This window comes from Phascolarctos cinereus, unplaced genomic scaffold (assembly GCF_003287225.1).
Source record: "Phascolarctos cinereus isolate Bilbo 61053 unplaced genomic scaffold, phaCin_HiC Scaffold_1;HRSCAF=81, whole genome shotgun sequence".
In the NCBI taxonomy this organism is placed as follows: Eukaryota; Metazoa; Chordata; class Mammalia; order Diprotodontia; family Phascolarctidae; genus Phascolarctos; species Phascolarctos cinereus.
Window position 1 is genome coordinate 20,661,690 of NW_027555514.1, and position 22,413 is coordinate 20,684,102.

General features: G+C 46.5%; 1 protein-coding gene across 8 annotated transcripts in view; it reads right to left on the minus strand.

The window, feature by feature from the left end:
* NOD1 (nucleotide binding oligomerization domain containing 1) overlaps window positions 1-20,021 on the minus strand; it is a 46,447-nt gene extending 26,426 nt beyond the window's left edge. For 2 of the 8 annotated variants that reach the window (XR_013485298.1, XR_013485301.1), the window contains exon 1: window positions 18,167-18,732. The gene's annotated coding sequence lies outside the window, so the exon portion shown is untranslated. Of the gene's footprint in view, window positions 1-16,599; window positions 16,785-17,936; window positions 18,062-18,166; window positions 18,733-19,850 lie in introns of those variants that run through there. The other 6 variants (XM_020993246.2, XM_020993245.2, XM_020993243.2 and 3 more) reach the window with 5 other exon arrangements.
* Window positions 20,022-22,413: the final 2,392 nt, after the last annotated feature.

The window sequence follows — 22,413 nt, forward strand, 5'->3', positions numbered from 1 at the left end:
TTTATAAGATTTTGAGTTTAAAATTTTCTCCCCCTCCTTCCCCTTCCCCCTCCCCAAGATGGCATGCAATCTAATATAGGCCATACATGTACAGTCATATTAAACCATATTAGTCATGTTATAAAGTCGTGTTATAAAGAAAAATTAGAACCAAAGGAAAAAAATATGAGAAGGAAGAAACAGCAAAAAAAGAGAAAATAGTCTGCTTCCATCTGCCTTCAGACTCCAAAGTTCTTTCTCTGGATGTGAATAGCATTTTCCATCATGAGTCGTTTGCAGTCGTCTTAGATCCTTGTAATGCTGAGAAGAGCTAAGTCAATCAAAGCCAGTCATCACACAATGTGGCTGTTACTGTGTACAATGTTCTCCTGGTTCTGCTCACTTCACTCAGCATCAGTCCATACAAGTCTTTCCAGGTTTTTCTGAAGTCCACCTGCTCATCATTTCTTATAGCACAATAGTATTCCATTACATTCACACGCCACAACTTGTTCAGCCATTCCCCAATTGATGGGTATTCCCTCAATTTCCAATTCTTGGCCACCACAAAAAGAGCTGATGTAAATATTTTTGTACATGTGGGTCCTTTTCCCATTTGTATGATCTCTTTGGGATACAGCCCTAGAAGTGCTATTGCTGAGTCAAAGGGTATGCACATTTTTATAGCCTTTTAGGCATAGTTCCAAATTGCTCTCCAAAATGGTTGGATCAGGGGCAGCTAGGTGGTGTAGTGGATAGAGCACCGGCCCTGGATTCAGGAGGACCTGAGTTCAAATCCGGCCTCAGACACATAACACTTACTAGCTGTGTGACCCTGGGCAAGTCACTTAACCCCATTGCCTAGCCAAAAAAAAATGGTTGGATCATTTCACAACTCCAACAATGTTTTATTGTTCCAATTTTCCCACATCTCCTCCAGCATTTATTGTTTCCCTGTTTTGTCATGTTGGCCAATCTGATAGGGGTGATGTGGTACCTCAGAGTTGTTTTGATTTGCATTCCTCTAATCAATAGTGATTTAGAGCATTTTTTCCATATGACTACAGAGGGCTTCAATTTCTTCCTCTGAAAACTGCCTGTTCATATCCTTTGACCATTTCTCAATTGGGGAATGACTTGTATTCTCTACATTGTGTTCTCTACATAGCTTACAAATGAGGCCCTTATCAGAGACACTGGTTGTAAAAAACGTTTCCCAGATTTCTGCTTCCCTTCTAATCTTGGTTGCATTGATCTTGTTTGTGCAATAGTAATTATTATCATTGTCATAAAGATAAAGAAAAAATCAGAGAACTGGAAAGAAAGCTGCAAAAGTTAATAGACAGAAAGGCTGCACAGAGATAAAATTTATTAAGAAAAACAGGCACAAGTCCTTAGCACTCTGCACACAGGAAGAGGAACAGACAAGTCGGGGTGATCTTAGAACCATTAGCATCATAGGCCTGCAGAGCCTTGAATATTAGCTCTAGAAGAGACCTTAGAGATCATTTAGTTCAATGCCCTCATTTTATAGATTAGGAAACTGAGGCCCAGAGAGTTAGTGTGCCTAAGGTCAATGCTAGAACTGAGATGAGAATCCAGGTTTCTTGACTCCCAGGTGAACCTGGCCACAGCCAGGTGGAGGTGTGTTGGGCTTGGGATGGCCTGGCGGGGCTCCAGGCTCCATTGGGTGGCAATCCTGAAAAGGAGGAGCCTGCTAATTGGTCACATGGTTTCTGAGCAGCCAGTAGGCCAGGCAGTCAGAGAGTCAATCAGCAAGGTTTGTTTTGGACCAGGTAGCTCAGCTGGTTAAAGAACCTGACTGATAAAGGCGAGGCCCCAAGTCCCACTCTTTGACTTTCTGCCTTCCTACTGTCCTGCCCTGGGCAGCTACCTCTGGAGGGAGTGTATGTGGTCTTGAAGTCCATGAGGATAACAGCTCTTTGTAAAGCTAAAAATGAGTTAAAGTCCAAGGTTCACTTCATAGCCCTGGTACTTGCCAGGGCTCCTCAGAGGACCTGGGTTGGAACCTCAGCTCTGACACTTTCTGCCTGTGTGACCCTGGATGAGCCACTAACATCCCCCAGGCCTCGTTTTCCTCATCTGTAATGAAGGCCTCTGAGCTCTCTCCCACCCCCTTGGGCAAGTCACGACTTCTCCAGCCTTCGGTTTTTTCACCTCTAACGTGAGGTGAATGCACTGGGTGACCTCCAAGGTCTGGTGACCCTCTGAAACCGAAACAGGGGCATGGTAGGGAAAGTCAGGAAGCAAAAGGCGGCAACAAGAAGCAGCCACTTTATGCCATGACAGAAAACTGTGGGTCTGGACCTTTCACTTTGGGGAAAGTACCTCAAAAGAAGAACGTGGTCTGGTAGTAGCAATGGAGGCCTGTCCTGGCCCAAATCTTGGCCTCTCTTACTGATGATTTAGCTCAGTCACAGGTGTCTCAGTGGGGTTCACTTCTCACCCTAAAGGAGGAGCCACACCCCTCTACTCGCCCTCCCCAAAGGGCTGGTGGAAGAGGCTTCTGCTTGGTAAGTCATCTGAAGATCCCCTGAGAAAGGCCTCAGAGTCAGAGACTCTCTCTCCAGCCTTCCCAGATTCCTTCTTTCTTGATCTACAAGGCATTTTCTCTCCTTACCCATCCTAGCCTCTCACGAATGCCCTTTCCATTCAAGTGTTGTTTCATCATGATGAGTAAGCACTTAAAAAGAAACAAAGAAAACCATCTGGTTTGTTACTCTAACTGGGAAGAGGCTGTGTGGTGTAATGGATAGTGCCCTGGATGGGGGGGGTCATGAAAACCTGGCTTTGAGTCCTGCCTCCGATGCTCGCTAGCTGTGTGTTCCTAGGCAAGGCACAACCTCCCTGGGCCCAGTTTCTGCAGAGGGGAAATGAGAGGGTTGGGCTCAGTGATCTCTACAGAGCGAACCAGTTCTAAATGATTATCATTATTCCTCTTATTACACTTGGTGATGCTGGATATAAGGATGAAGGTAGACTTGGCCGACCTTATGCTGGGTCTGGAGCTCCTAACAAGGCTTTGGAGCTCCAATTGATTACCCTCCAGAAACTCCAACACTTTTAACACCCAAATTAATCAATCAATCTACAATTATTTCCTTTTTTTGACTAGGCAATGGGGTTAAGTGACTTGCCCAGGGTCACACAGCTAGTAAGTGTTATGTGTCTGTGGCCGCATTTGAACTCAGGTCCTCCTGAATCCAAGGCCAGTGCTCTATCCACTGCGCCTCCTAGCTGCTCCCCCTACGATTATTTCTTAAGGGAGGCCTCTGTGTTACTGCCCAAATGTTTATGGAGCTTAGGAACATGTATACTCCAGTGTATACCCAGGCTGTCCCAGGAATCGCATAGCCTCAAGACCTCAAGACACAGCATGAAGCCAGGCTTGGGGCTGGGACCCCAGATCCCCAGGAGTCTTCTGGCCACTGCCACACTGCCTCCCTTACCAAAGGTTTTTAGAGGCAAGGAACAACAGAAAGAAGGACAGATTTGGAGTCAGAGGTCCTGGGTTCAAATCTCGGCTTCTATGATGTGGGTGAGCTGATAAACCTCGTGGGGCTTAGGTTTCCTCATCTGAGGTTGAGTCTGAAGGCCTGACTTTGAATTCCAGCTTGGGTCCTGGACTAAGGTCAAGCCAAAGCACTGACCTGCAGAGGGTGTGGCAAGAAGCCAAGAGCAGCAAGGAAAGGGCCAGAAACCTAAGATGAACCTAGGATGGGTTTCTATGGTTTTGGAATTTAACCCTGTCAGAAGAGCTTCACGTGGACTGTCTAGACTTACAGGTTTTTGTAAGCACGTCATCTGTGGAAATACAGGTGCTAACAAGCAGGAAACCAGAATTATGGGGCAGCAGAAGGAGGTGGGAGTAGAAAGGATGAGGAGCCCGTTTCCCAGAAGCCCCTGAGTGTGCCAACCAACCAGGGACAGGTCAAGATGACCCGGTGACATCCTTTCCGAAAAGAGTACCACACTAGTGCCCCCAAAGCTTGGATGGGGCTTTAGGGGCCTGTGCCAAAGAATGTCAATTAAATTAGAATAAGGGGAGGGCCATCTGTGGAGCAGTAGATAGAGTATTGGTCCTGCAGTCAGGAGAACCTGAGTTCAAATCCAGTCTCAGACACGTAGTAGCTATATGACCCTGGTCAAGTCACTTATCCCAGACTGCCTCACCAAAAAAAAAAAAATAGAATGAAGGTAAAAGATACCAGAAATGGGACCTGTCCTGGACCTGTTTCAGGTGTGTCTGGCCTCGGAATTGGGTGAAGGGTCACACCAGGAAGAGTCAAGGGGATACTGGGAGGGAAGGAGATGCCTCCATGAATGTGAAGTTTTGTCTCTCTGGGAAAGGGGGGCACGGAATTTTAGCCATGCTGTAAGCTACAAGCCTGCTCCCAGAGTTGCTGGTCGGCAGGTGTTGTTCAACTGTTTTTCAGGCGTGTCCAACTCTTCCTGACCCCATTTGTTAATCGCCTCTTAGGTACAAGTCACTGTGCCAGATGCAAAGGCGTTTCAGGACCGGATCTCAGTGGCTACAAGATCGGAACAGGCCATATCCACCCACACACACCAATGAGTCCCCACTACCACACACCTGAAGGGTCATCAATCTCAGCTGCAGGAAGCCCAGGGAGGGGAGTCCACCTCCCGTCCAGGCAGCCCAGGCCGCCTCAGGATTGCTCCAATTGGTAGAAGTCCTCCCTGACACCAACCTAAAATAGGACCCTTCAACTTCTGCCCCCTGAGGCCAAACAGATCAAGTGTGCCTTCCTCCAAATGAAGGCCCTTCAAACAGCTGAAGACAGCAAAATTCCTAACAATTAGTTATTTAAAAGTGGAACGGAAGTGACAGTATCCCCTCCGAGGGAAGTCTTCAAGGAGAGGCAAGATCCCCCTTGCTGGGGATCAGAGAAGATGAGAGTCAGAAGGACCCCCCATGGCCATTGAGTCCAACCCAAGTGACTGAATAGGGATGTTTTACATGAGCCTTTAGAAGGGCTTCCTGGTCAGGTCTAGGTTGCATGAGGTTCAGTCATTCCAGTTCGGATTCTTGTGCCCAGCTGCCTGATCTGAACAAGGTCAAGGCCCAGATAATATCTATCATAGGGTCCTGAAAGAAGCTGTGACTGTGATTTCTGAGATGCTGTCAGAGTTCTTTTAAAAACCATGGAGAACAAGAGGGGTCCTACAGGACTGGATACAGCAATAAAATTTTTGTTTAAATTGCAGTTTTCAAAAGGGAAAAGAAAAGAATCTTTAAACTACAGGCCAACAGATTTTCCTTCCACTCCAGGAGAAAATCTGGAATGTGTTTTTAATGAGATGCCTGGTGAGCACTTAAAAAGAGAAGTAAAAATGATAAGAATAGTCAAATCGAAGAGATTAAGGAAAGCTTGGCACACCAATGCATTGTTGGTGGAGCTGTGAATTAGTACTACCCCTTTGGGAAAGCAATTTGGAATTATGCAAACAAATAGTGATTCCTCTGCTAGATTATGCCTCAAGGAGATTACTAAGGAAAAGAAATGTTCTACAGACACCAAAATATTTACAGGAGCACTTTTGATGGTAACAAAGAAATGGAAATAAAGTAGATGCCCATCAACTGGGGAATGACTAAACAAATTATGATACAGTAATGGAATATAACTGTGTTATAAGAAACAATGAAAGTGCTGAATACAGAGGAAGCATGAAAAAATTCACATGAACTGATGCAAGTAAAGGCAGTAGTACCAGGAAAACAATGTGCACGATGACATAAATGGAAAGAATAACAGATACAAAGTAACCAGAGATGAATGCTGGGAAATTATAAAGAAGAAGCCTGATGCTGAAGAAGAGACAGAAGAAAACAGTGTCCCTGCTCCTTGGCGCAGATGGGGAAAAGGGGCTCCTGGGCAAGGAATACTGCATACATTGTCACAATTCCCCCCCTACCCCCACCTCTGCCATGTATTGATTGTTGTGCTGATTTTTTTTTCTCTTCTTCCTATTTTTCTTTTTAAAATTTTTTTTAGGGGCAGCTAAGTGGCACAGTGGATAGAGCACCGGCCCTGAAGTCAGGAGGACCTGAGTTCAAATCCGACCTCAGACCAAACACTTGACACTTACTAGCTGTGTGACCCTGGGCAAGTCACTTAACCCCAATTGCCTAAAAGCAAAAAAAAAAAGTAAAAATTTTTTTAAAATTAATTTTTCTTTTTTTTCTTTTTTTGGTGAGGTAATCAGGGTTAAGTGTCTTGCCCAGGGTCACACAGCTAGTAAGTGTCAAGTGTCTGAGGCCATATTTGAACTCAGATCTTCCTTACTCCAAGGCCGGAGCTCTAGCCACTGTGCCACCTACCTGCCCCTACTTTTTAAATTTCTTATAAAGGATGGCTCTCTGGGGGGAAGTGGGGGAAGAGACACAGAAAAAAAAATTGATGTGAAAACAAAAGCTATCAAAACTAAAAATATTTCTTTTGGGGGCAGCTAGGTGGCACAGTGGATAGAGCCTTGGCCTTTGATTCAAGAGGACCTGAGTTCAAATCCAGCCTCAGACACATAACACTTATTAGCTGTGTGACCCTGGGCAAGTCACTTAACCCCACTGCTTAACCAAAAAACAAAAAAAAATTCTTTTTAAAAGGGGAAGTGATGATCACTAGGAACTGAGAGGGGTTTATCAAAATCAGGTTATGCTAACCCTACTTCCTTTTTTTTTTAAACAGGGTTACTCAACAGGTACATCAGGGAAATGTAATGGGCACAGTAATTCTGGATTTTTAGAAAGGCAAAATTCTCCTGATATCTTTGTGGACAAGAGGGAAAGTGTGAGTGTAGACTGAATGACAGCACAATTCGAGGGATCTGGAAGAAGCTGAATGACCGGACCCAAAGAGTCGTGATTGGAATGACAGCAACATTAGAGGCAGGTCTCCACTACAAAGCTCCAGGATCTGTCCTTGATCCGAGGCTGTTCAACATTTTTATAAACGTCTTAGAGGACAACATCAAGGCAAATGTGTCAAATTTACAAATGAAAAGAAAGCAAAGTCAGGATCTAAAGACGTTTGAGAAGGCTAGAACATTGGGCAGAATCTAATGAGATAAAAGTTTGGAAAAGATAAATATGCAATTCTGCACATAGGTTCAAAAACCAAACTACATTAACACAGGGCAAGGAATATGGTGCTAGAGGAGCAATGAGACCCAGCAATGAGAGTGCCAGGCTTGGTGTCAGGAAGACCTGGATTCAGGTCTTCACTTTGACACTAGCTCTATGGGATTAGGGGTGAATACAGACCTCTCTGAGCAAGGAATAGTTTACCTGTCAGGTCTATGGAGAAGGGAAGAATTCATGACCACGCAAGAGAGAGAGAGCATTACAAGATATAAAACGGATAATTTTCATTATATTAAACCACAAGGTTTTTGCACAAACAAATCCAATGAGCCAAGATTAGAAGGAAAGAAGAAAGCTGGGAAACAATCTTTATAGACAGTGTCTCTGATAAAGACCTCATTTCTCAAATATATAGGGAACTGGGTCAAATTGGTAAGAATACAAGTCATTCCCCAATTGAGAAATCATCAAAGGATATGAACAGGCAGTTTTCTGAGGAAGAAATTAAAACTATCTATAGTCATAGGAAAAAATGCTCTAAATCACTATAGATTTGAGAAATGCAATTTAAAACAGCTCTGAGATACCACCTCACGCCTATCAGATTGGCTAATATGACAGAAAAGGAAAATGATAAATGTTGGAGAAGATGTGGGAAAATTGGAACACTAGTGCACTGTTGGTGGAGTTGTGAACTGATCCCAGCTCTTGGAAAGCAATTTGGAACTATGCCCAAACAGCTATAAAACTGTGCATACCCTTTGATCCAGCAATATGGGGTCTACATCCTAAACAGATCATAAAAAAGGGGAAAAGACCTACATGTACAAAAATATTTATAGCAGCTCTTTCCGTGGTGGTAAAAAAAAAACACAACCAAGAAATTGAAGGGAAGTCTATCAATTGAGGAATGGCTGAACAAGCTCTGGTATATGAATGTAATGGAATACTATTGTTCCATAAGAAATGATGAGCAAGAGCAGCTGGGTGGTGCAGTGGATAGAGCTCCAGCCTTGGAGTCAGAAGGACCTGAGTTCAAATCTGAAAGACTTGTATGGACTGATGCTGAGTGAAGTGAGCAGAACCGGGACAACATCGTACACAGTAACACCAACACTGTGTGAAGGCCAACTTTGATAGACTTAGCTCCTCTCAGCAATACAGTGATCCAAGGACTCATGATGGAAAATGCTATCCACATCCAGAGAAAGAACTGACGGAGTCTGAATGCAGATAGAAGCAGACTACTTTCAGTTTCTTATTATTTATGTGTTTTTTTCCCTTTTGGTCTGTTCTTCCTTCACAACATGACCAATACAGAAATGTTTTACATGATTGCACATAAATAATCTATATCAAATTGCCTACTGTTTTCAGCAAAGGGGAGGGGAGGGAGGGAGAAAAATTTGGAACTCAAAATTTTGTAAAAATAAATGTTAAAAATTGTCTTTACATATAATTGGAAAAATAAAATGCTATAAAAAAAATACGGACGCCTATGAGTCTCAGTTTCCTTGTCTGTAAAGTCGCACAGCCCTCTCTCACTTCAAACCGATTCTCTTGCAAGTCACAGCATCACCTCCCAGATGTCATGGTCTTCTTTGAGACTAAAGGACAAACACCTATAGGAACTAACTCCCAAAGCTGTTATGAGCTCCGTAGGCTCTAAAGGCCTATAGCAGTAGTTGTTCGTATTACTGACGCAGCCGTGTGGTTCAGTGAATAGAGCTCTAGATTTGGAGTCAGGAAGACCTGAGTCTGAATCTTGCCAGACTCTTCCTAGCTATGTGCCACTGGGAAAGTCATTTAACCTTTGTCACCTTCAGTTTCCTCATCTGTAAAATGGGGATAACAGAACCAATCTCCTAAGGTTGTTGTGAGGCTCAAATGAAATAATATTTGTACAGCACTCGGCAAACCTTAAAGGGATAACTATTGTTGTTACTGTTGTTGTTGTCGTGAGACAGCAGGGCATGTCCAAAAGACCCGGGACTTTTTGTGGGCCACAAACTCAGTGGAGTCTGCCTGGGACAAGGCAACCAAGACATCTAACATAGAATCAGACGGTGGTAAGAGAAATGTCGTGTCCAAGAGGAGGAACGGTCTGATCACATAGGGAGCACTCCACTCGGGCTGAGGACCACACTTTGGAAGGATCACGAGAAGCTATGATGAGTCCAGAAGAGTGACCAGGGTGGCAATGGGGCTCAGCTCTCCTCTCCGGAGCGGAGGAGAGCAGCTCTTGCCCTCATCAGCACCATAGCCTGGAAAGCTCTGAACATCACGCCCTGCCCACCAAGCATTCTCTTCTCAGACCATGCATCTCTATTCAAGTTATCGACAACATCATCATCATCACTTACTGACACTACAACTGCAGATTTGCAGCAAGGAACACGGAGAGCTGTTTGATGCCTGAAGAAGATGTGAGCACCAACAGCTAACTCTGGAACCGTCCTTTACACTTGGTTGGTTGGTATTCCAGCAGAGGACTTCGCACACCAAGGGAGAGCCACAAAACCAATTCACACCCCAGTAGCAGAGCTGGCTGGGTTGTGCTGGGTTGTTTTTCCTAAAGCATTCACAGATCCCACCTTAGAGGATGTGCTATTCTTCCAGTATAATCTACGCAAGAACTGAACTGACATGTGCCTCCCTGAAAGCCAATGATGGGAACTAACAGAAATAATAAAAGAAATAGGAAAGAGGGGGAAGAGAAAGAGGGCCAGAAAGAGAGAGACAGAGACAGAAAGAGAAGGAGGAGGAGGAGGAGAAGGAGAAGGAGGAGAAGGAGGAGGAGGAGGAGGAGAAGGAGGAGGAGGAGAAGAAGGAGGAGGAGGAGGAGAAAGAGAGAGAGAGAAGACAAGTAAGGCATAGAAAATACATGGCAAAGGGCTAGGAATTACACACCTCACTATAAATCAAATGTCATTTCAAAGAATGCAGCTGTGTATATGGTTACCAATTCCAGGAAATGGGGTACCTATTCCTTGAGGGCAGGGACTATCTTTTGTCTTTTTTTGTATCACCAGCCCTTAGCACAGTGCCTGGCACATAGTAGGAGCTTAATAAATGTTTATTGACTGACTGACTGATCATTCTCTCATTACTCCCAGCTGTTAAGGACCATTAAGGTCTTCCTGAATCTAGGCCCAGCACTCTATCCACTGTGCCACCTAGCTGCCCAGAATGTAGCACTAGCTTATCTCACATTCTTGTCCTATATCTATACACTAGCCAATCTAGAAAAATGGGGCTGCTCTCTAAGAACGCGCATACCTGAAGCCCTGAAATGCATGGCAATCTCTTAACTCCCTTTACATATAGGGAAACTGAGGTCTGGAGTGGTTAAAAGTGAATTACCAAGGTCCCACAAGTAGACATTTGAACCGAGTAGGATTCAAACCAAGATCCTCTGATAGCAAAGCCATTGCTCTCTCCACTGAACTCTTCTAACCCATCCTTTAAAGTAAATGCCATCTCCTCCAGGAAGCCTTCACAGCTTCCCACTGTTGGTAGAGGTACACTCCCTCTGAGATCTCCCAGAGATCTTTTTCATCTAATTCATGAAGTAAGCAATATTGCACCTCCTCCCTAGAGGCTACCTTCACAGTGGCTAGAGAGCTGTTCCCGAAGTCAGGAGACCTGTGTTCAAGACCCACCTCTGACACATGTTGCCTGTTTGACCCTAGGCAAGTCTCCTAACCTCTCAGTGTTCTGGGTAACAGGCAGCAATCTGCATTAGTAGAAGGAGTTTCCATACCAGAAGTCCCCAATCCCAATGAATCATCCTCCAAGAACAGAGGTTCTAAGAGGGTTGGCATTTCATTTTATCTGAACTCTTCCTCTGCCTCAGTGAACCTAGAACCATGCTCCAAAAACAGTAGATACACACCTCTAGGTGAAGGAATGCTTAATTACTAGCCACTGTCTGTCTTCCTTATGTCCTAGCTGGCAGTCTTGGCATGTTGCGCGAACCACATTTATGTCAAAATAAATATTGTAAATCCGCCCTAATCACTTCTGTCAACAACAGTCTCATGTTTTGTTTTGTTTTTTCTTTTAAAATGACATGAAACTTTCCAGACCACTAGTGAGGGTTGAAGGGGAAAGCCTGTATGGCTAATGGGATGTGTGTGTGTGTGTGTGTGTGTGTGTGTGTGTAACTGTCAGAGGCAATATCTGAACCCTGGTCTTCCTGACTCCAAGGCCTGCCCTGTGCTCTAGACACCAAGGCAGGATGCCTTTTGTATGTATCATGAAATATACAAAACAAAGGCTACCTTCAAAAGGAGGCCAAGGAAGAGCTGCTCTCTCTATGAAAAGATTCATTTTCCTCAACCCCACAAAAAAGGAGGGGGAGGGTGGTATAGCAATGGCAGGGACAAAGAACAGGCTTGTTTTCCACATGGTTCCTCTTGCTGAATTTCCAGTTTTGGTTCACAGACAGTACTTTTTAAATGTGTTCAAGTGAAGTAAAAAAAGTCCTTAAATCAGTTGAGACTCAGATCATGGATCTGAAGATTTAGAGCTTGAAGGAATTTCAGAAGTCATCTAGTCCACCCCTCCCCCATTTTTTGAGGCATTTGCCCAAGGTCTCACATGTTCTAAGAGGCAGCGCCAGGATTCAAACCCCAGCCCTCCAATTCCAAATCCAGGACTCTTTCCATCCCACCATGACGACTCGAACACAATATTTCCAGACTCACACCAGCTAAGAAATCAGGTGATCTGCTTGATCTTCCACCATATGTAAGTGACATGAGAAAATCATAGTGTCACAAAACTTGGGTTTGTCATTTGCCAGCTTTGTGATCCTGGACAATTCACTTAACTTCTCTGAGCCTCAGTTTCTTCATCTGTACAGTGTACATAATACTGTGGAAAGCACCCTGTAAATCACTTTACTTTCTGTGCATTCTCATGAGAATCATGACCTCTCTGGGTCTCAGTTTCTCTATCTGAAAAAATGAGGAGCCCAGGATATGTGCCATCTTCTTGTTCTAGACCTATAATCCCATGAATTCAAAGGGCTATATAACAAAGTTACATAAGAATTTTCTTTCCTGAGCAAATCATGGCAGCCTTACAAAACTCTGCACTTTTGGGGTGTCCAGATCTGTGATTTCCACTCATCCAGGGAAGTCCCAGTATGCAACTTCATTCCATCTGCTGCAGGAAAGCAACTCACCTTTAATGGACAGTAAGTCATAGCAAATGGGGGTGGGGGGAGAGGAGATCTGTCAGGTTCATGGTCAAAAAGTCCATGGTCACAAAGTAGAGGGTCAAGGGCAGGGTGCAGACACCAGGGTTTCCAGACTCCAAGGCAAGCCAAGATATTGCATCACTTGGCTTCCAGTTTTACACGGAGAAGAAAAAAAAGAACTACCCCAAAAGTATAAACTGTGAAAATTTCCCATACTTCTATACCATGGAGGGGGGGGTGTGTGTGTGTGTGTGTGTGTGTGTGTGTGTGTGTGTGTGTGTGTGTGTGTATCTGCTATGTAACACAGAGCGCTGGGACTGCAGTCTGAAAGACCTGAGTTCAAATTTGGCACCAGATACTTCCTCAATGTTTGACTGAATGTCTCTCAGCCTCAGTTTCCTCACCTGTAAAAATGGGGATAATAGCTTACTTCATAGGATTGCTAAGGATCAAAGATAATATTTGTAGAGCACTTAGCACAATGCCTGGTATACAGTAGGCACTTAATAATATTTGTTTTCTTCCCTCCTATTTAGTTACACTCACTCAGTAACAGTAAATAGCTCTACTCTGCAGAAAAAAACAAAACCAACCGCCTCCATCATATAATTTGGGCTGTCCCTCCCCAACATCATTTCTTTCAGATGAATTTGACGGTTTCCTGGACCTTGCTGCCACCCTCATTCATTTATTTGTGGTCATGTATCCTCCCGCTGTCCACCCTGGCCAGCTTGCTAGAGAATGCTGCCCATCCCCACCCCTACTTTCCCTCTCTAGCTTTGGGCTCAGAAATCAAATCATCATTCCTGGAAAGAACATGTCAGTCGATTACTCGATAGCGTTAGTCACCATCCCTGTGACTTCCTGAAACACTATTCCTCAGGACATGTTTCCCCATATTAGAATGTGAGCTCCTTGAGGGCAGAGACCTCTCAATTCTGTGTTTGTTTGTATCCCCAGCTTAGCACAGGGTAACACATTCATCCATCCATCCCATTCATTTGTTCGTTCATTCATTCACAGCAGAGTGGAGGGAATGCTGGACTTGGAATCCCAGGACCTGGCTTTGAATCCTGACTCTGTGACTTCCCAATTCTCTGATCCTCCATGGCTCATTCCTCCTGGCTGAGGCTCAGTTTCCTCTTCTGTAAAACTAGGATACTCATCTTTCTACTGCCCACTCCACATGATGGATTCAACTAACGAATATGTTTTGTTTTTGTTTTTTTGAAAGTGCTTTGGAAATGAGAGTTATTAGGAAGATGCTCCAAGGGAGGTGGGAAATTGTTGGACCACTGAGGACCTGGAGCGAATCTGGAAGCAATGACCAGGAGGCTAGTTAGCTTCTTCCTCCGAGATCTAAAGATTTAGAGCAAGAACGGACCTGCAGGATCTTCCCCCGCAAGGCAGGCTTCACCACCTTCCTTTGTGTCCTGGACCCCTTTGGCAATTGTCTGGAGCCTCTAGACCCCTTCTCTGAACCCCATTTTGTTGCCTGCATTTATGACTAAAGCCCAGCCAAGTTCCCAGATGCCCTGAAATCCATCCACACACTGGGGTTCTATGACCCCAGGTTAAGAACTCCTGGTTCAGTGCAATCCCCTTATTTTACAGAGGAGAAACTGAGGCATGAAGGGAAGGGACTTGCCCACTTCGTGTAGCTAAAATGTCATTCCTCTCGCTGTGCTGACCCCAAATGCAATGCACATCCTAACTGATCACACAAATGGGACAGTGTGAGTGGTTTCCTTAAGCCAGCCATCTCTGCAGCCCCTGGTCCATGGGCATGTAAAGGCAGGAAGTTTCTTCTATGCAATAGAGTCCTTGCAAATTCTGGTCTATGGTCAGTGCCAGGAGAATAGTAGTCAGAGTCTTTGGCAGTGGGTATAAGCATTCATTAACCACAAAGTCAACTTCTCAAACTCCTTTCCTCCTAAGACATGAGTCAAGGCAGGAAGGCACGATTGTCATCAAACCAGTATCTAATGAGCCCAAGAGGCATTTTGCAAGAGACAAGTCTACACTTTCATGGAAGGCAATGAAAAAAAAAAGGTATTGCATATTACAAACAACTAAATTTACCCAGAAGAGAAAAAACAGCATTCTTACAGACTATGATAACAGCCTACAATCCAACCTTTGCAAGATTAAGAATTCTGCATGTCTGGCATTTTGAATCCTCCCAATTCTACAGCTTGCCTAACTCCCCAGAAAGGAAAAAAATATGCAAAAGAAATCTGAAACATACAAACTGTTTGAGATGGTAGATTCAGAATTGGAAGGGACTTGTGAGGTTACTGGAGAGAAACATCCTGGGGAAGTGGGTTGGGGAGGCAGCCTTGGAGTCAGGAAGACCTGCGTTCACGGGCTGCCTAGGACACATATTAGCCATGGGATCCTCTCCATGGCCCTCAGCTGGTAACCCACTGAGACTCTAAACTGCAGAAAAGATCAGCATTGGTAGAGAGAGATTCCTCATAGAGAGTTCCTTACACCAACAAAATCAGAAGCCCAGAAAAACAAACAAACACACAAGCAAAAACATAGCTCCTGCCCTCAGTTAGCTTATCCTCCAACCTCAGGAAGGATTGAGCAGCTTGGTTTAGTGGGAGAGCAGGAGCTCTGGAGCCAGAGGAGCTATGTTCAAATCCTACCTCTGAGTCTTACAATGGGTATAATTCAAGGCCCTTGCTAGTCCTAAGCATCCTTATCTGCAAAACAAAGGGGTGACCATCTCTGCAGTCCCTTCCAGTTCTGGATCCGTAGTCCTAGGAGCTGGTCCAACACAGACTTGCCTAAGATCATACAGGCAGGAGGGGGATTTGAATACTGATCTTCCGAATGAGTACACTTCCCACTGGACTACCCCATTCAATCCTTCTTGAGGTTGGATTATAAACTAGCCGGGGGCAGATACAATATAGTTTTTCATTTCTGCAACCCCATCACCTGGCAGGGTACATGGTAGGTGCTTAATAGATGCTTATGAACTGGATTCAAAAGGATCCTTTGGTCTTAAAGGCACAGGAGAAGACCTGGCTTCAGTTACTTGATGATCAAACAGGAAAGCTAAGTCTTCGTTGTCTCACTACTTGGGTTTCTAACATAAACAGAGCCACTACTGAAGAAATTCTTAGGCACAATTATTAATCATGAATGTCACGGAGCAGGAGTGCGAGGGTGAAAGGTTCAGCTACAGAATTCCTACACTCTACACCTGCCCTGCCAGGCTCTCTGACAGTGGAGACTGGCTCAGCTCTGGCTCCAAGAGCCTGGCTGAGGAAGGGGGCAGATCCAAGCAGGGGGGTCAAGAGCTGGCATCCATTTCAAAATAAATCAAACAGGGGCATAGAGGTGGCACAGTGGATAGAGCACTGACCTTGGAGTCAGGAGGACCTGAGTTCAAATCTGGCCTCAGACGCTGGACACTAGCTGTGTGACCCTGGGCAACTCACTAAACCCCAATTGCCTCACCAAAACAAACAAACAAACAAAAAAATAATGAATCAAAAGTCCCTCCAAACAGCCCTTGCCTTCGACAAAGCCCATCTTCAAAATGTGCGTCCTAATGGGGTGTGCTCAAGAGTTTAAAAAAAAAACCCAAAACTCTAAGAGCTCTATTTTTGAAACACAGGGAAAAGTCACTTCACTTCTGTCTGTCTCAATTTTCTCAACTGTAAAATGGAATAACAGCACCTACCTTCCAGGACTGTTGTGAGGATCAAATGAAATAATATGTACAAATCACTTAGCACAGTGCCTGGCCCATAACAGGCGCTTATTAAATGCCTGTTTCCTCTACCCCTCCCCCCCAAAAAAGGAGAGGAATGATTGGTTGCAGAAGAGCTAACAACCAAATAATCAACAAGCATTTATTAAGCACCTACTATATACTAGGCCCTGGAGACATAAAGGCAAAAGTGAGATATTCACTTGAAGAAGCCAACATGCATACATATAAATATGTGTAAAATATTAGTGTATAAAGACTGAACCAGTGAGTCACTGACATAGGAAGCTCCTATCTATGCAGTTTGACATCTTATTTATAAAGTGCTTAACATGATACTTGGCACCCAGTAGGCACTTAATAAATGCTTGTTCCCTCCCCTTCTCTGTCTAGCCTTAGAGGAACTGCCTAAAGTACTTCCAGGTTAAGTGATTCACCCAGGGTTATTATATAACTGGGATGTAGCACGGGCAGGACTCTCAGATTCACCGCTAGCTCTCCCACTATGCTGGGCTGTCCATCTCTCATACCAAATAGAAGGTAAATACAAATTACTTTCCTGGGGGCAGAGTGAGCTGGGAACATCAGGGCAATCTGATGGAGGGTCTGAAGCAGACAGAGGAAGCAGGCCACTTGGCTCCCACTTCTGTAAAGCCCCACAGAGGGTGATGGGCATGGAGATAAGGCTTCCCTTGAGCAGCATGTGGCAAGGAACCAGAAAACCTTAAGAAAGAAAAGGAAATGATGGACAGGGCTCTTGGTCAAAAGGGAAAGAAATATAGAAGGAAGAAGGACTTCTGGGGAAAGCTTTTTGGAATGAAAAAAGGACTGGGAAAAGTCCCCCAAATAAACCTTTGTCCAGAACTCTGGCTAGCTGCTCCAATCCAAATTCCAAAACCAAAGTAAGAGTTAGTCCTGATTTTAACCTCTGAAACTCTCCTCTTAGTGCGTTTTCTGTTCCCCTTCTCTTCGCTCTTACCAGAGATCTTATCCTTAACTTCTCTCTAAGGGGAGGTCACAGGAGGTCAAGGTCAGAGGAGCCTTGACTGGCCCGTGATCATACAGGTGACTGCAGAGCCAAAATTGGAACTCGGGTACTCTGATTCCCAACCCATCGCTGCTTCCAGGGAACTGTTCTGCTCACCAAGGTCAGATAGGTAGCAAACATCAGAGGACAGATAAAAACCCGGAGTCCTGCCTCTCGGTACGGATGGTTATACTCTCCTCTGCCAGCCACCCATCTGCCTGGCTCTAAGATCCTACCGTTGGCATCTAACATGAGAGGAGGCAGTAACAGCAGGGCGGGAGCAGGGCAGCCTCAGTCTGAGAAATTGTCCATTTGAAAAATTCCCGGCCCTGTCTTAGGACCTAAAACCTTCTAAGCACTAGAATCACGTTTCAAAAGAAAGCCGAGTAGCAATTTCACGCATCCCCTTCCTCCTCATGCCCGACATCATCAAGCTTCATCCTTAAACTGGTTCACTTAATAGAAAAGGGACCTCTCCGACTTTACTTTCCAGTGGTCAAGGGTGAGTTGCACTTATCGGAATGTGGCCCACTGGGGCTTTATCGAGAATTCCTTCTTTTTCCCATACTGTCCCCCAAACCCCGCACATCCTCTGCTCTTTGGAGCCAAGGTCCAGGGATCTCTGCAAGGCATTGTCTCCCCGCCCCCGCGCGACCAGAGGAGTTCGGACCTCTACAGAACAGGGCCTCTCCATCGCACAGCCAAGTGAGCCAAGGGGACTGTACAGGCAGAGACCCCCCTCGGCTGTCCGACTCTGAGAAAGGCAAGAAGCAGGACCCCAGGGTAGACGGGCTGCTCTCTAAGAGGCTTCAGTCTATTTCGCCCCCACCTCGCGCCCATGTTTTTTCATCTCCCAAAGTTATACCAACTGGGAGTGGGTAAGCACTGACGCCTCCACCCAGCAGGGTAAGGAGCAAGCGAACTCCGGCGCCGTCTGGTCCAGTCCGGTCCCAGGCTGGTCCAGGGGAGGTTGGATCAGGCAACCCGCCCCTTCTTTTCCTTCCCTCCCCCGAGCCCCATCTGAAGCCCGAGGAACCCCTAGAAACGCCGCCGGCAGGGGCCCCCAGGGCCGGGTCTCTAGCTCGGGGTACTTACGTCCTACGAAGCTGGGAGGAAGGATCAGGGGAGGATCCACCGAGCCAGCCGCCAGCTGAGGGCGGGGAGACCCAGGGGACGCAGGCACTCCGGCTGGGACGGGCCAAGTGCGCAGGGAGGACACCGGACCAGCCCCGCCCCGCTGCTGCCAGCGCTGCCCCAGCCTCCACACTGCCCGGAAGGCAGCCGGAGCCCGCAGCAGCTGCCCCCGGCCGGCGGCGAAGAGCACTGACGCCGGCCAAGTTCAGCCGTGGCCTCCAGGAACACGCAATGTGGCTACAACGTTGCAGCTTCGGCCCGGGAGCTACTGGAGGTGGCGGCGGCCTGGCGACTGAGAGCCGGAAGTGGGGAGGGGGAGGAGAGGGGACGAGGGGCGGGTCAAGGGCTTGGAGCCTGACGCGCGGCACCTCCCCGGGGTCCTCGGTGCACCTCCTGCCCCCCTACTCTGAAGCATCTAAGGGTTGGGGGATGGGTACTGCCTGCCCGCCCAGGCCAAACCGCGGGGCCTCCAAAGTGCCAATGGCACTTTTCTTTTGCAATGAGCCTGAGGAGTCAGAAAGGAGCTTGCAAAGTGAGGGTCAGCCAGAAGAAACCGGGGAACAGCACTAAAAAGTTGTCTGACCCGGATGAAAAGATGGACGAGCTGCGTCCTTAAGGGCCGATAAGATAGGAGACTGGTATTATCGCTCCCTCCCCTTAGTTCGGGGGGGGGGCTACGGATGTGTAATGCGGTATATACACTGCCCGAAACTCTAGGGCTGGACCAACCCCCCCCCCCATTTTGCAGATGAGGAAGTCAACAAGCCCGCATTAAAGAGTCTCAGGCACTGTGCTAAGCGTTGGGGTTACAAAGAAAGGTAAAAACACTTTCCCTGTTCTCCAGAAGCTCACATTCTAATGGAGGAGTCGCGGGAAATAACCACGTCCATGTGGGTTTCTTTTCCCGTCAGACCTTCCCCTCCTTCTGACTTCCCTATTACTGCGGACACAGCGTTATGCTCCCCTTCAGCCAGACTCAAAGCCCCGGGGGAATCCTCCACTGTCATCCCCACGTCCAATATGCTGCCAGTGCCGGTTGAGTTCACGTTGCTAACGTCCCTGGGATGCTGGCCCCCCTCCTCTCCTCCGATGCTGCCCCTACCCGGGGCAGGCCCTCATCTTCTCCGCCTGGACTACCTCAATCCGTGCTGGGCTGGAGCCGGGGTCCGCCTGCCTCCACTCACTCCTCACCCTTCATTCATGCATTCCATCACTCTTCCAGCCTCCATTCAGGGAGCTTCCCAAAGCAAAAGTCTGACCATGCTTCCCCCCACCACCCCCCAACTCAATAAACCCCAGCGGCAGCCTGTGGCCTCCGGCAGACACCAATTCATCTCTTGCTTGGCTTGGCATTCGAAGCCCTTACAACCTGTCCACACCTCACACCCACCGGACATTCTCTGGGCCACTGTCGTTCTCCGTGTTTGTGCCTTTACGGAGACAGCCCATCTCCCGACTCTGGGCACTTGCCCTGGCTGTGCCCCATGCCTGGAATGTTCTCTCCTCATCTCCTCCTTCTTCAAGCCTTAGCTAAAATCCCCCCTTCTAGAGGAAACCTTCTCCCATCCCCCTTAATTCTAGAGCCTTCCCTCTGGTGATTCTCCCCCATGAGACTGCAAGCCCTTTGGGAGCAGGGGCTGCTCACCTTTTGCTTGGTATCCCCAGCGCTTGACACAATGCCTGGCACAGCAGGCACTTAATGTTTATTGACTGACTGCTAGATACAGAATCAGTAGAAGGAACTCAGAAGGCAGGCGGTAGCAGTTAAGTGGAAAGCTGGGAGGCATCCTGTAGAAGTACGCCAGGGGATCTTAGAGCCAAGGCATGGGGGGGGGCGGGAAGGGGAGTGCCCCGAAGGGAAGGGGGGAGGAGTCAGAGCTTGTGAATGCTCTGTTACTGTCACAGGAATAGGTGCACCTTGTGGTTCCACATTGGTGAGGGAAAATGAAAGTTGTAAAAGATTGTAAAAATACAACTATCTGCGAGAGGACACTTGGACCTAATGGCTTGAGTCGAGAAGCCCTGGGTCCAAGCCCCATCTCTGACTTGTTCTAGCTGGGTGACCATGACAACGGCTGGAGCTGGATCAGGAAGACCCGACTTCAAATCCAGCCTCCCATACTCACTAGCTGTGTGACCCTGGGCAAGTCACTTAGCCTTGGACTGCCTTAGTTTCCTCATCTGTTAAATGGGGATCATAATAGCTCCTACCTCCTGGGGTTGTTGTGAGAATAAAATGAGATTTTTGTAAAAACTCCCTGCAGCCCTCAAAATGCCAGATTCAAATTTTCTGCCTCCTACGACCTGCAGGATCTTAGGCAAGTTATCTGTAAAATGAGGAGTCAGACGACCTGATGTTACTTCTAAATCTAATCTACAGTGTTAATTATGTAAAATACCATGTGATCCTTAGAGCACCATATAGACGTGAGCATTATTAGGAGGCTCAGAGAGGCTGCAAGCACCAGGGCTGAGACTGAGTCCAAGGCTGTCTGCATGACACTGGCTTTTAATGGGTCACTAATAAGAGTGAAAACTATTTTTTAAAAGATTTTAAAAGTTAAAAAATTAAAGCGTGGTTCCTAGGGCAATGCAAGCGTGTTTCACTAATGCAAAGGGAAGCTTGGCATTATAGATGGAGTGGAGAGTTGGAGGGTGTTCCCCTCAGAGGCGCAGCAACTGGGTTCTGACTCCTGCTTGAATTCGAATTATTGACTCTATGACCTTGGACAAGTGACTCCACCAATCTGGGCCTCAGTTTCCTCATCTGTAAAATGAAGGGGACTGACTAGATTCCTGGGGTCTCATCCAGCAGCAAACCCTGTGATTTCATGACAAACAAAACAAATTTTGAACTTGTTAGCACAAAAGACGGGGAAACCTAATAAATGAAGCGATTCCCCCAAGTTTACCCTTGTCTGAAGCTCTGAAAAAAGCAGAACCAGGGCTACGCTTTATACAGAACTAGAAGGAGCCCCGATAAGAGACCCTGGCACATCGAACAGTACAAAATTGGCCTTTTAGGGAAGAGTGAAGCTGGAAACCTGGTGGTTTAGGTGGTTTTAAATTGTTCCTTAAATCTGTAAGTGGCAAAGCTGTCTGAAGATTTCCAAGTCCTTCAATTACCATCAGTTTCTTTGGAAACGTCAGTTACTTTGGTAGCAACTAGGAATATGGAAATAGGCTCCTTCCAAAGCAGGGTTCAGGAGCTATGCCAGTGAGGGTCAGTGGCCCCACTGGGAACTGTTGGGGTAACGTAGAGTTCTGTGTGGCGGAATTAATTTATGGGACTGATATTCTAGTATGTACATGAACGTCCCAGCCAGGTCCTGGGGCCCTGATGATACAGCCAGGGTGGGAGAGGTTTGACTCATCTGGTCAACCATCTGGTCTGAAGGATAGAGAGTATGATCTGTCCAGCCACTGTGGCTTATCTTGCCAGAGATGCAACAGCTGGACCTCAAAAGCCTGCTGCTTAGGTTGGAAAGCTGGAGTCAGGGGCCACGAGTTCAAATGCCCTCTCTGATGTTTACTACCTGTGAGAAATGAAAGAGTTAAGTTTCCACATAAGTAGGTAAGAAATCAGTACAGACAGGCTAACTTCTCTGTCGGAGTCGGGGGGGGGGGGGAGGGATCACACAATTCTAGGCACATAGAGTATGTTAGGGGTGGGGCACATAAGGAAGATTGTAACCCAAAAGGATTAGGACCAATACTGATCCAGAAGGAAGGAGTTAGGCAATTACTAACTATAAAGTTTGCCCTGGCTTCTTTTACTGTGCGTATTTCTCTCCTTCCAAGGAGATGCCCCTGCTTCTCTCGAGAATCAAACTGAGTCTGGGGCCATCTTTATAACACCACCTGAGCAACTGTGGGGAAGTCACTTGACTTTCCACACCCCCGGATTTCTTCACCAGGAAAATGAGGCTGGGCTTGTGGGCTCCCGAGGTCCCGTCAGCTCCAGCGCCAAGAGCCAGAAGGAGCCTCAGTCTTCTTAACTGCCAAATAAGGGGTGTTTCCCTAGACCTCAGGGGGACCCTTCCAGTTCTAGAATGATGATCCCACATGATTCCTCTTTGGTCAGAGACCTGTCTTAAATATGGACGACCACTCTCCACAGCAACTGAGGTGGTGATTTCTCCACATAAACCAACCATGGGATAGGATGATTGTCGAAATGAGCAGTCCTTCCTCCAGAAAAGACATCG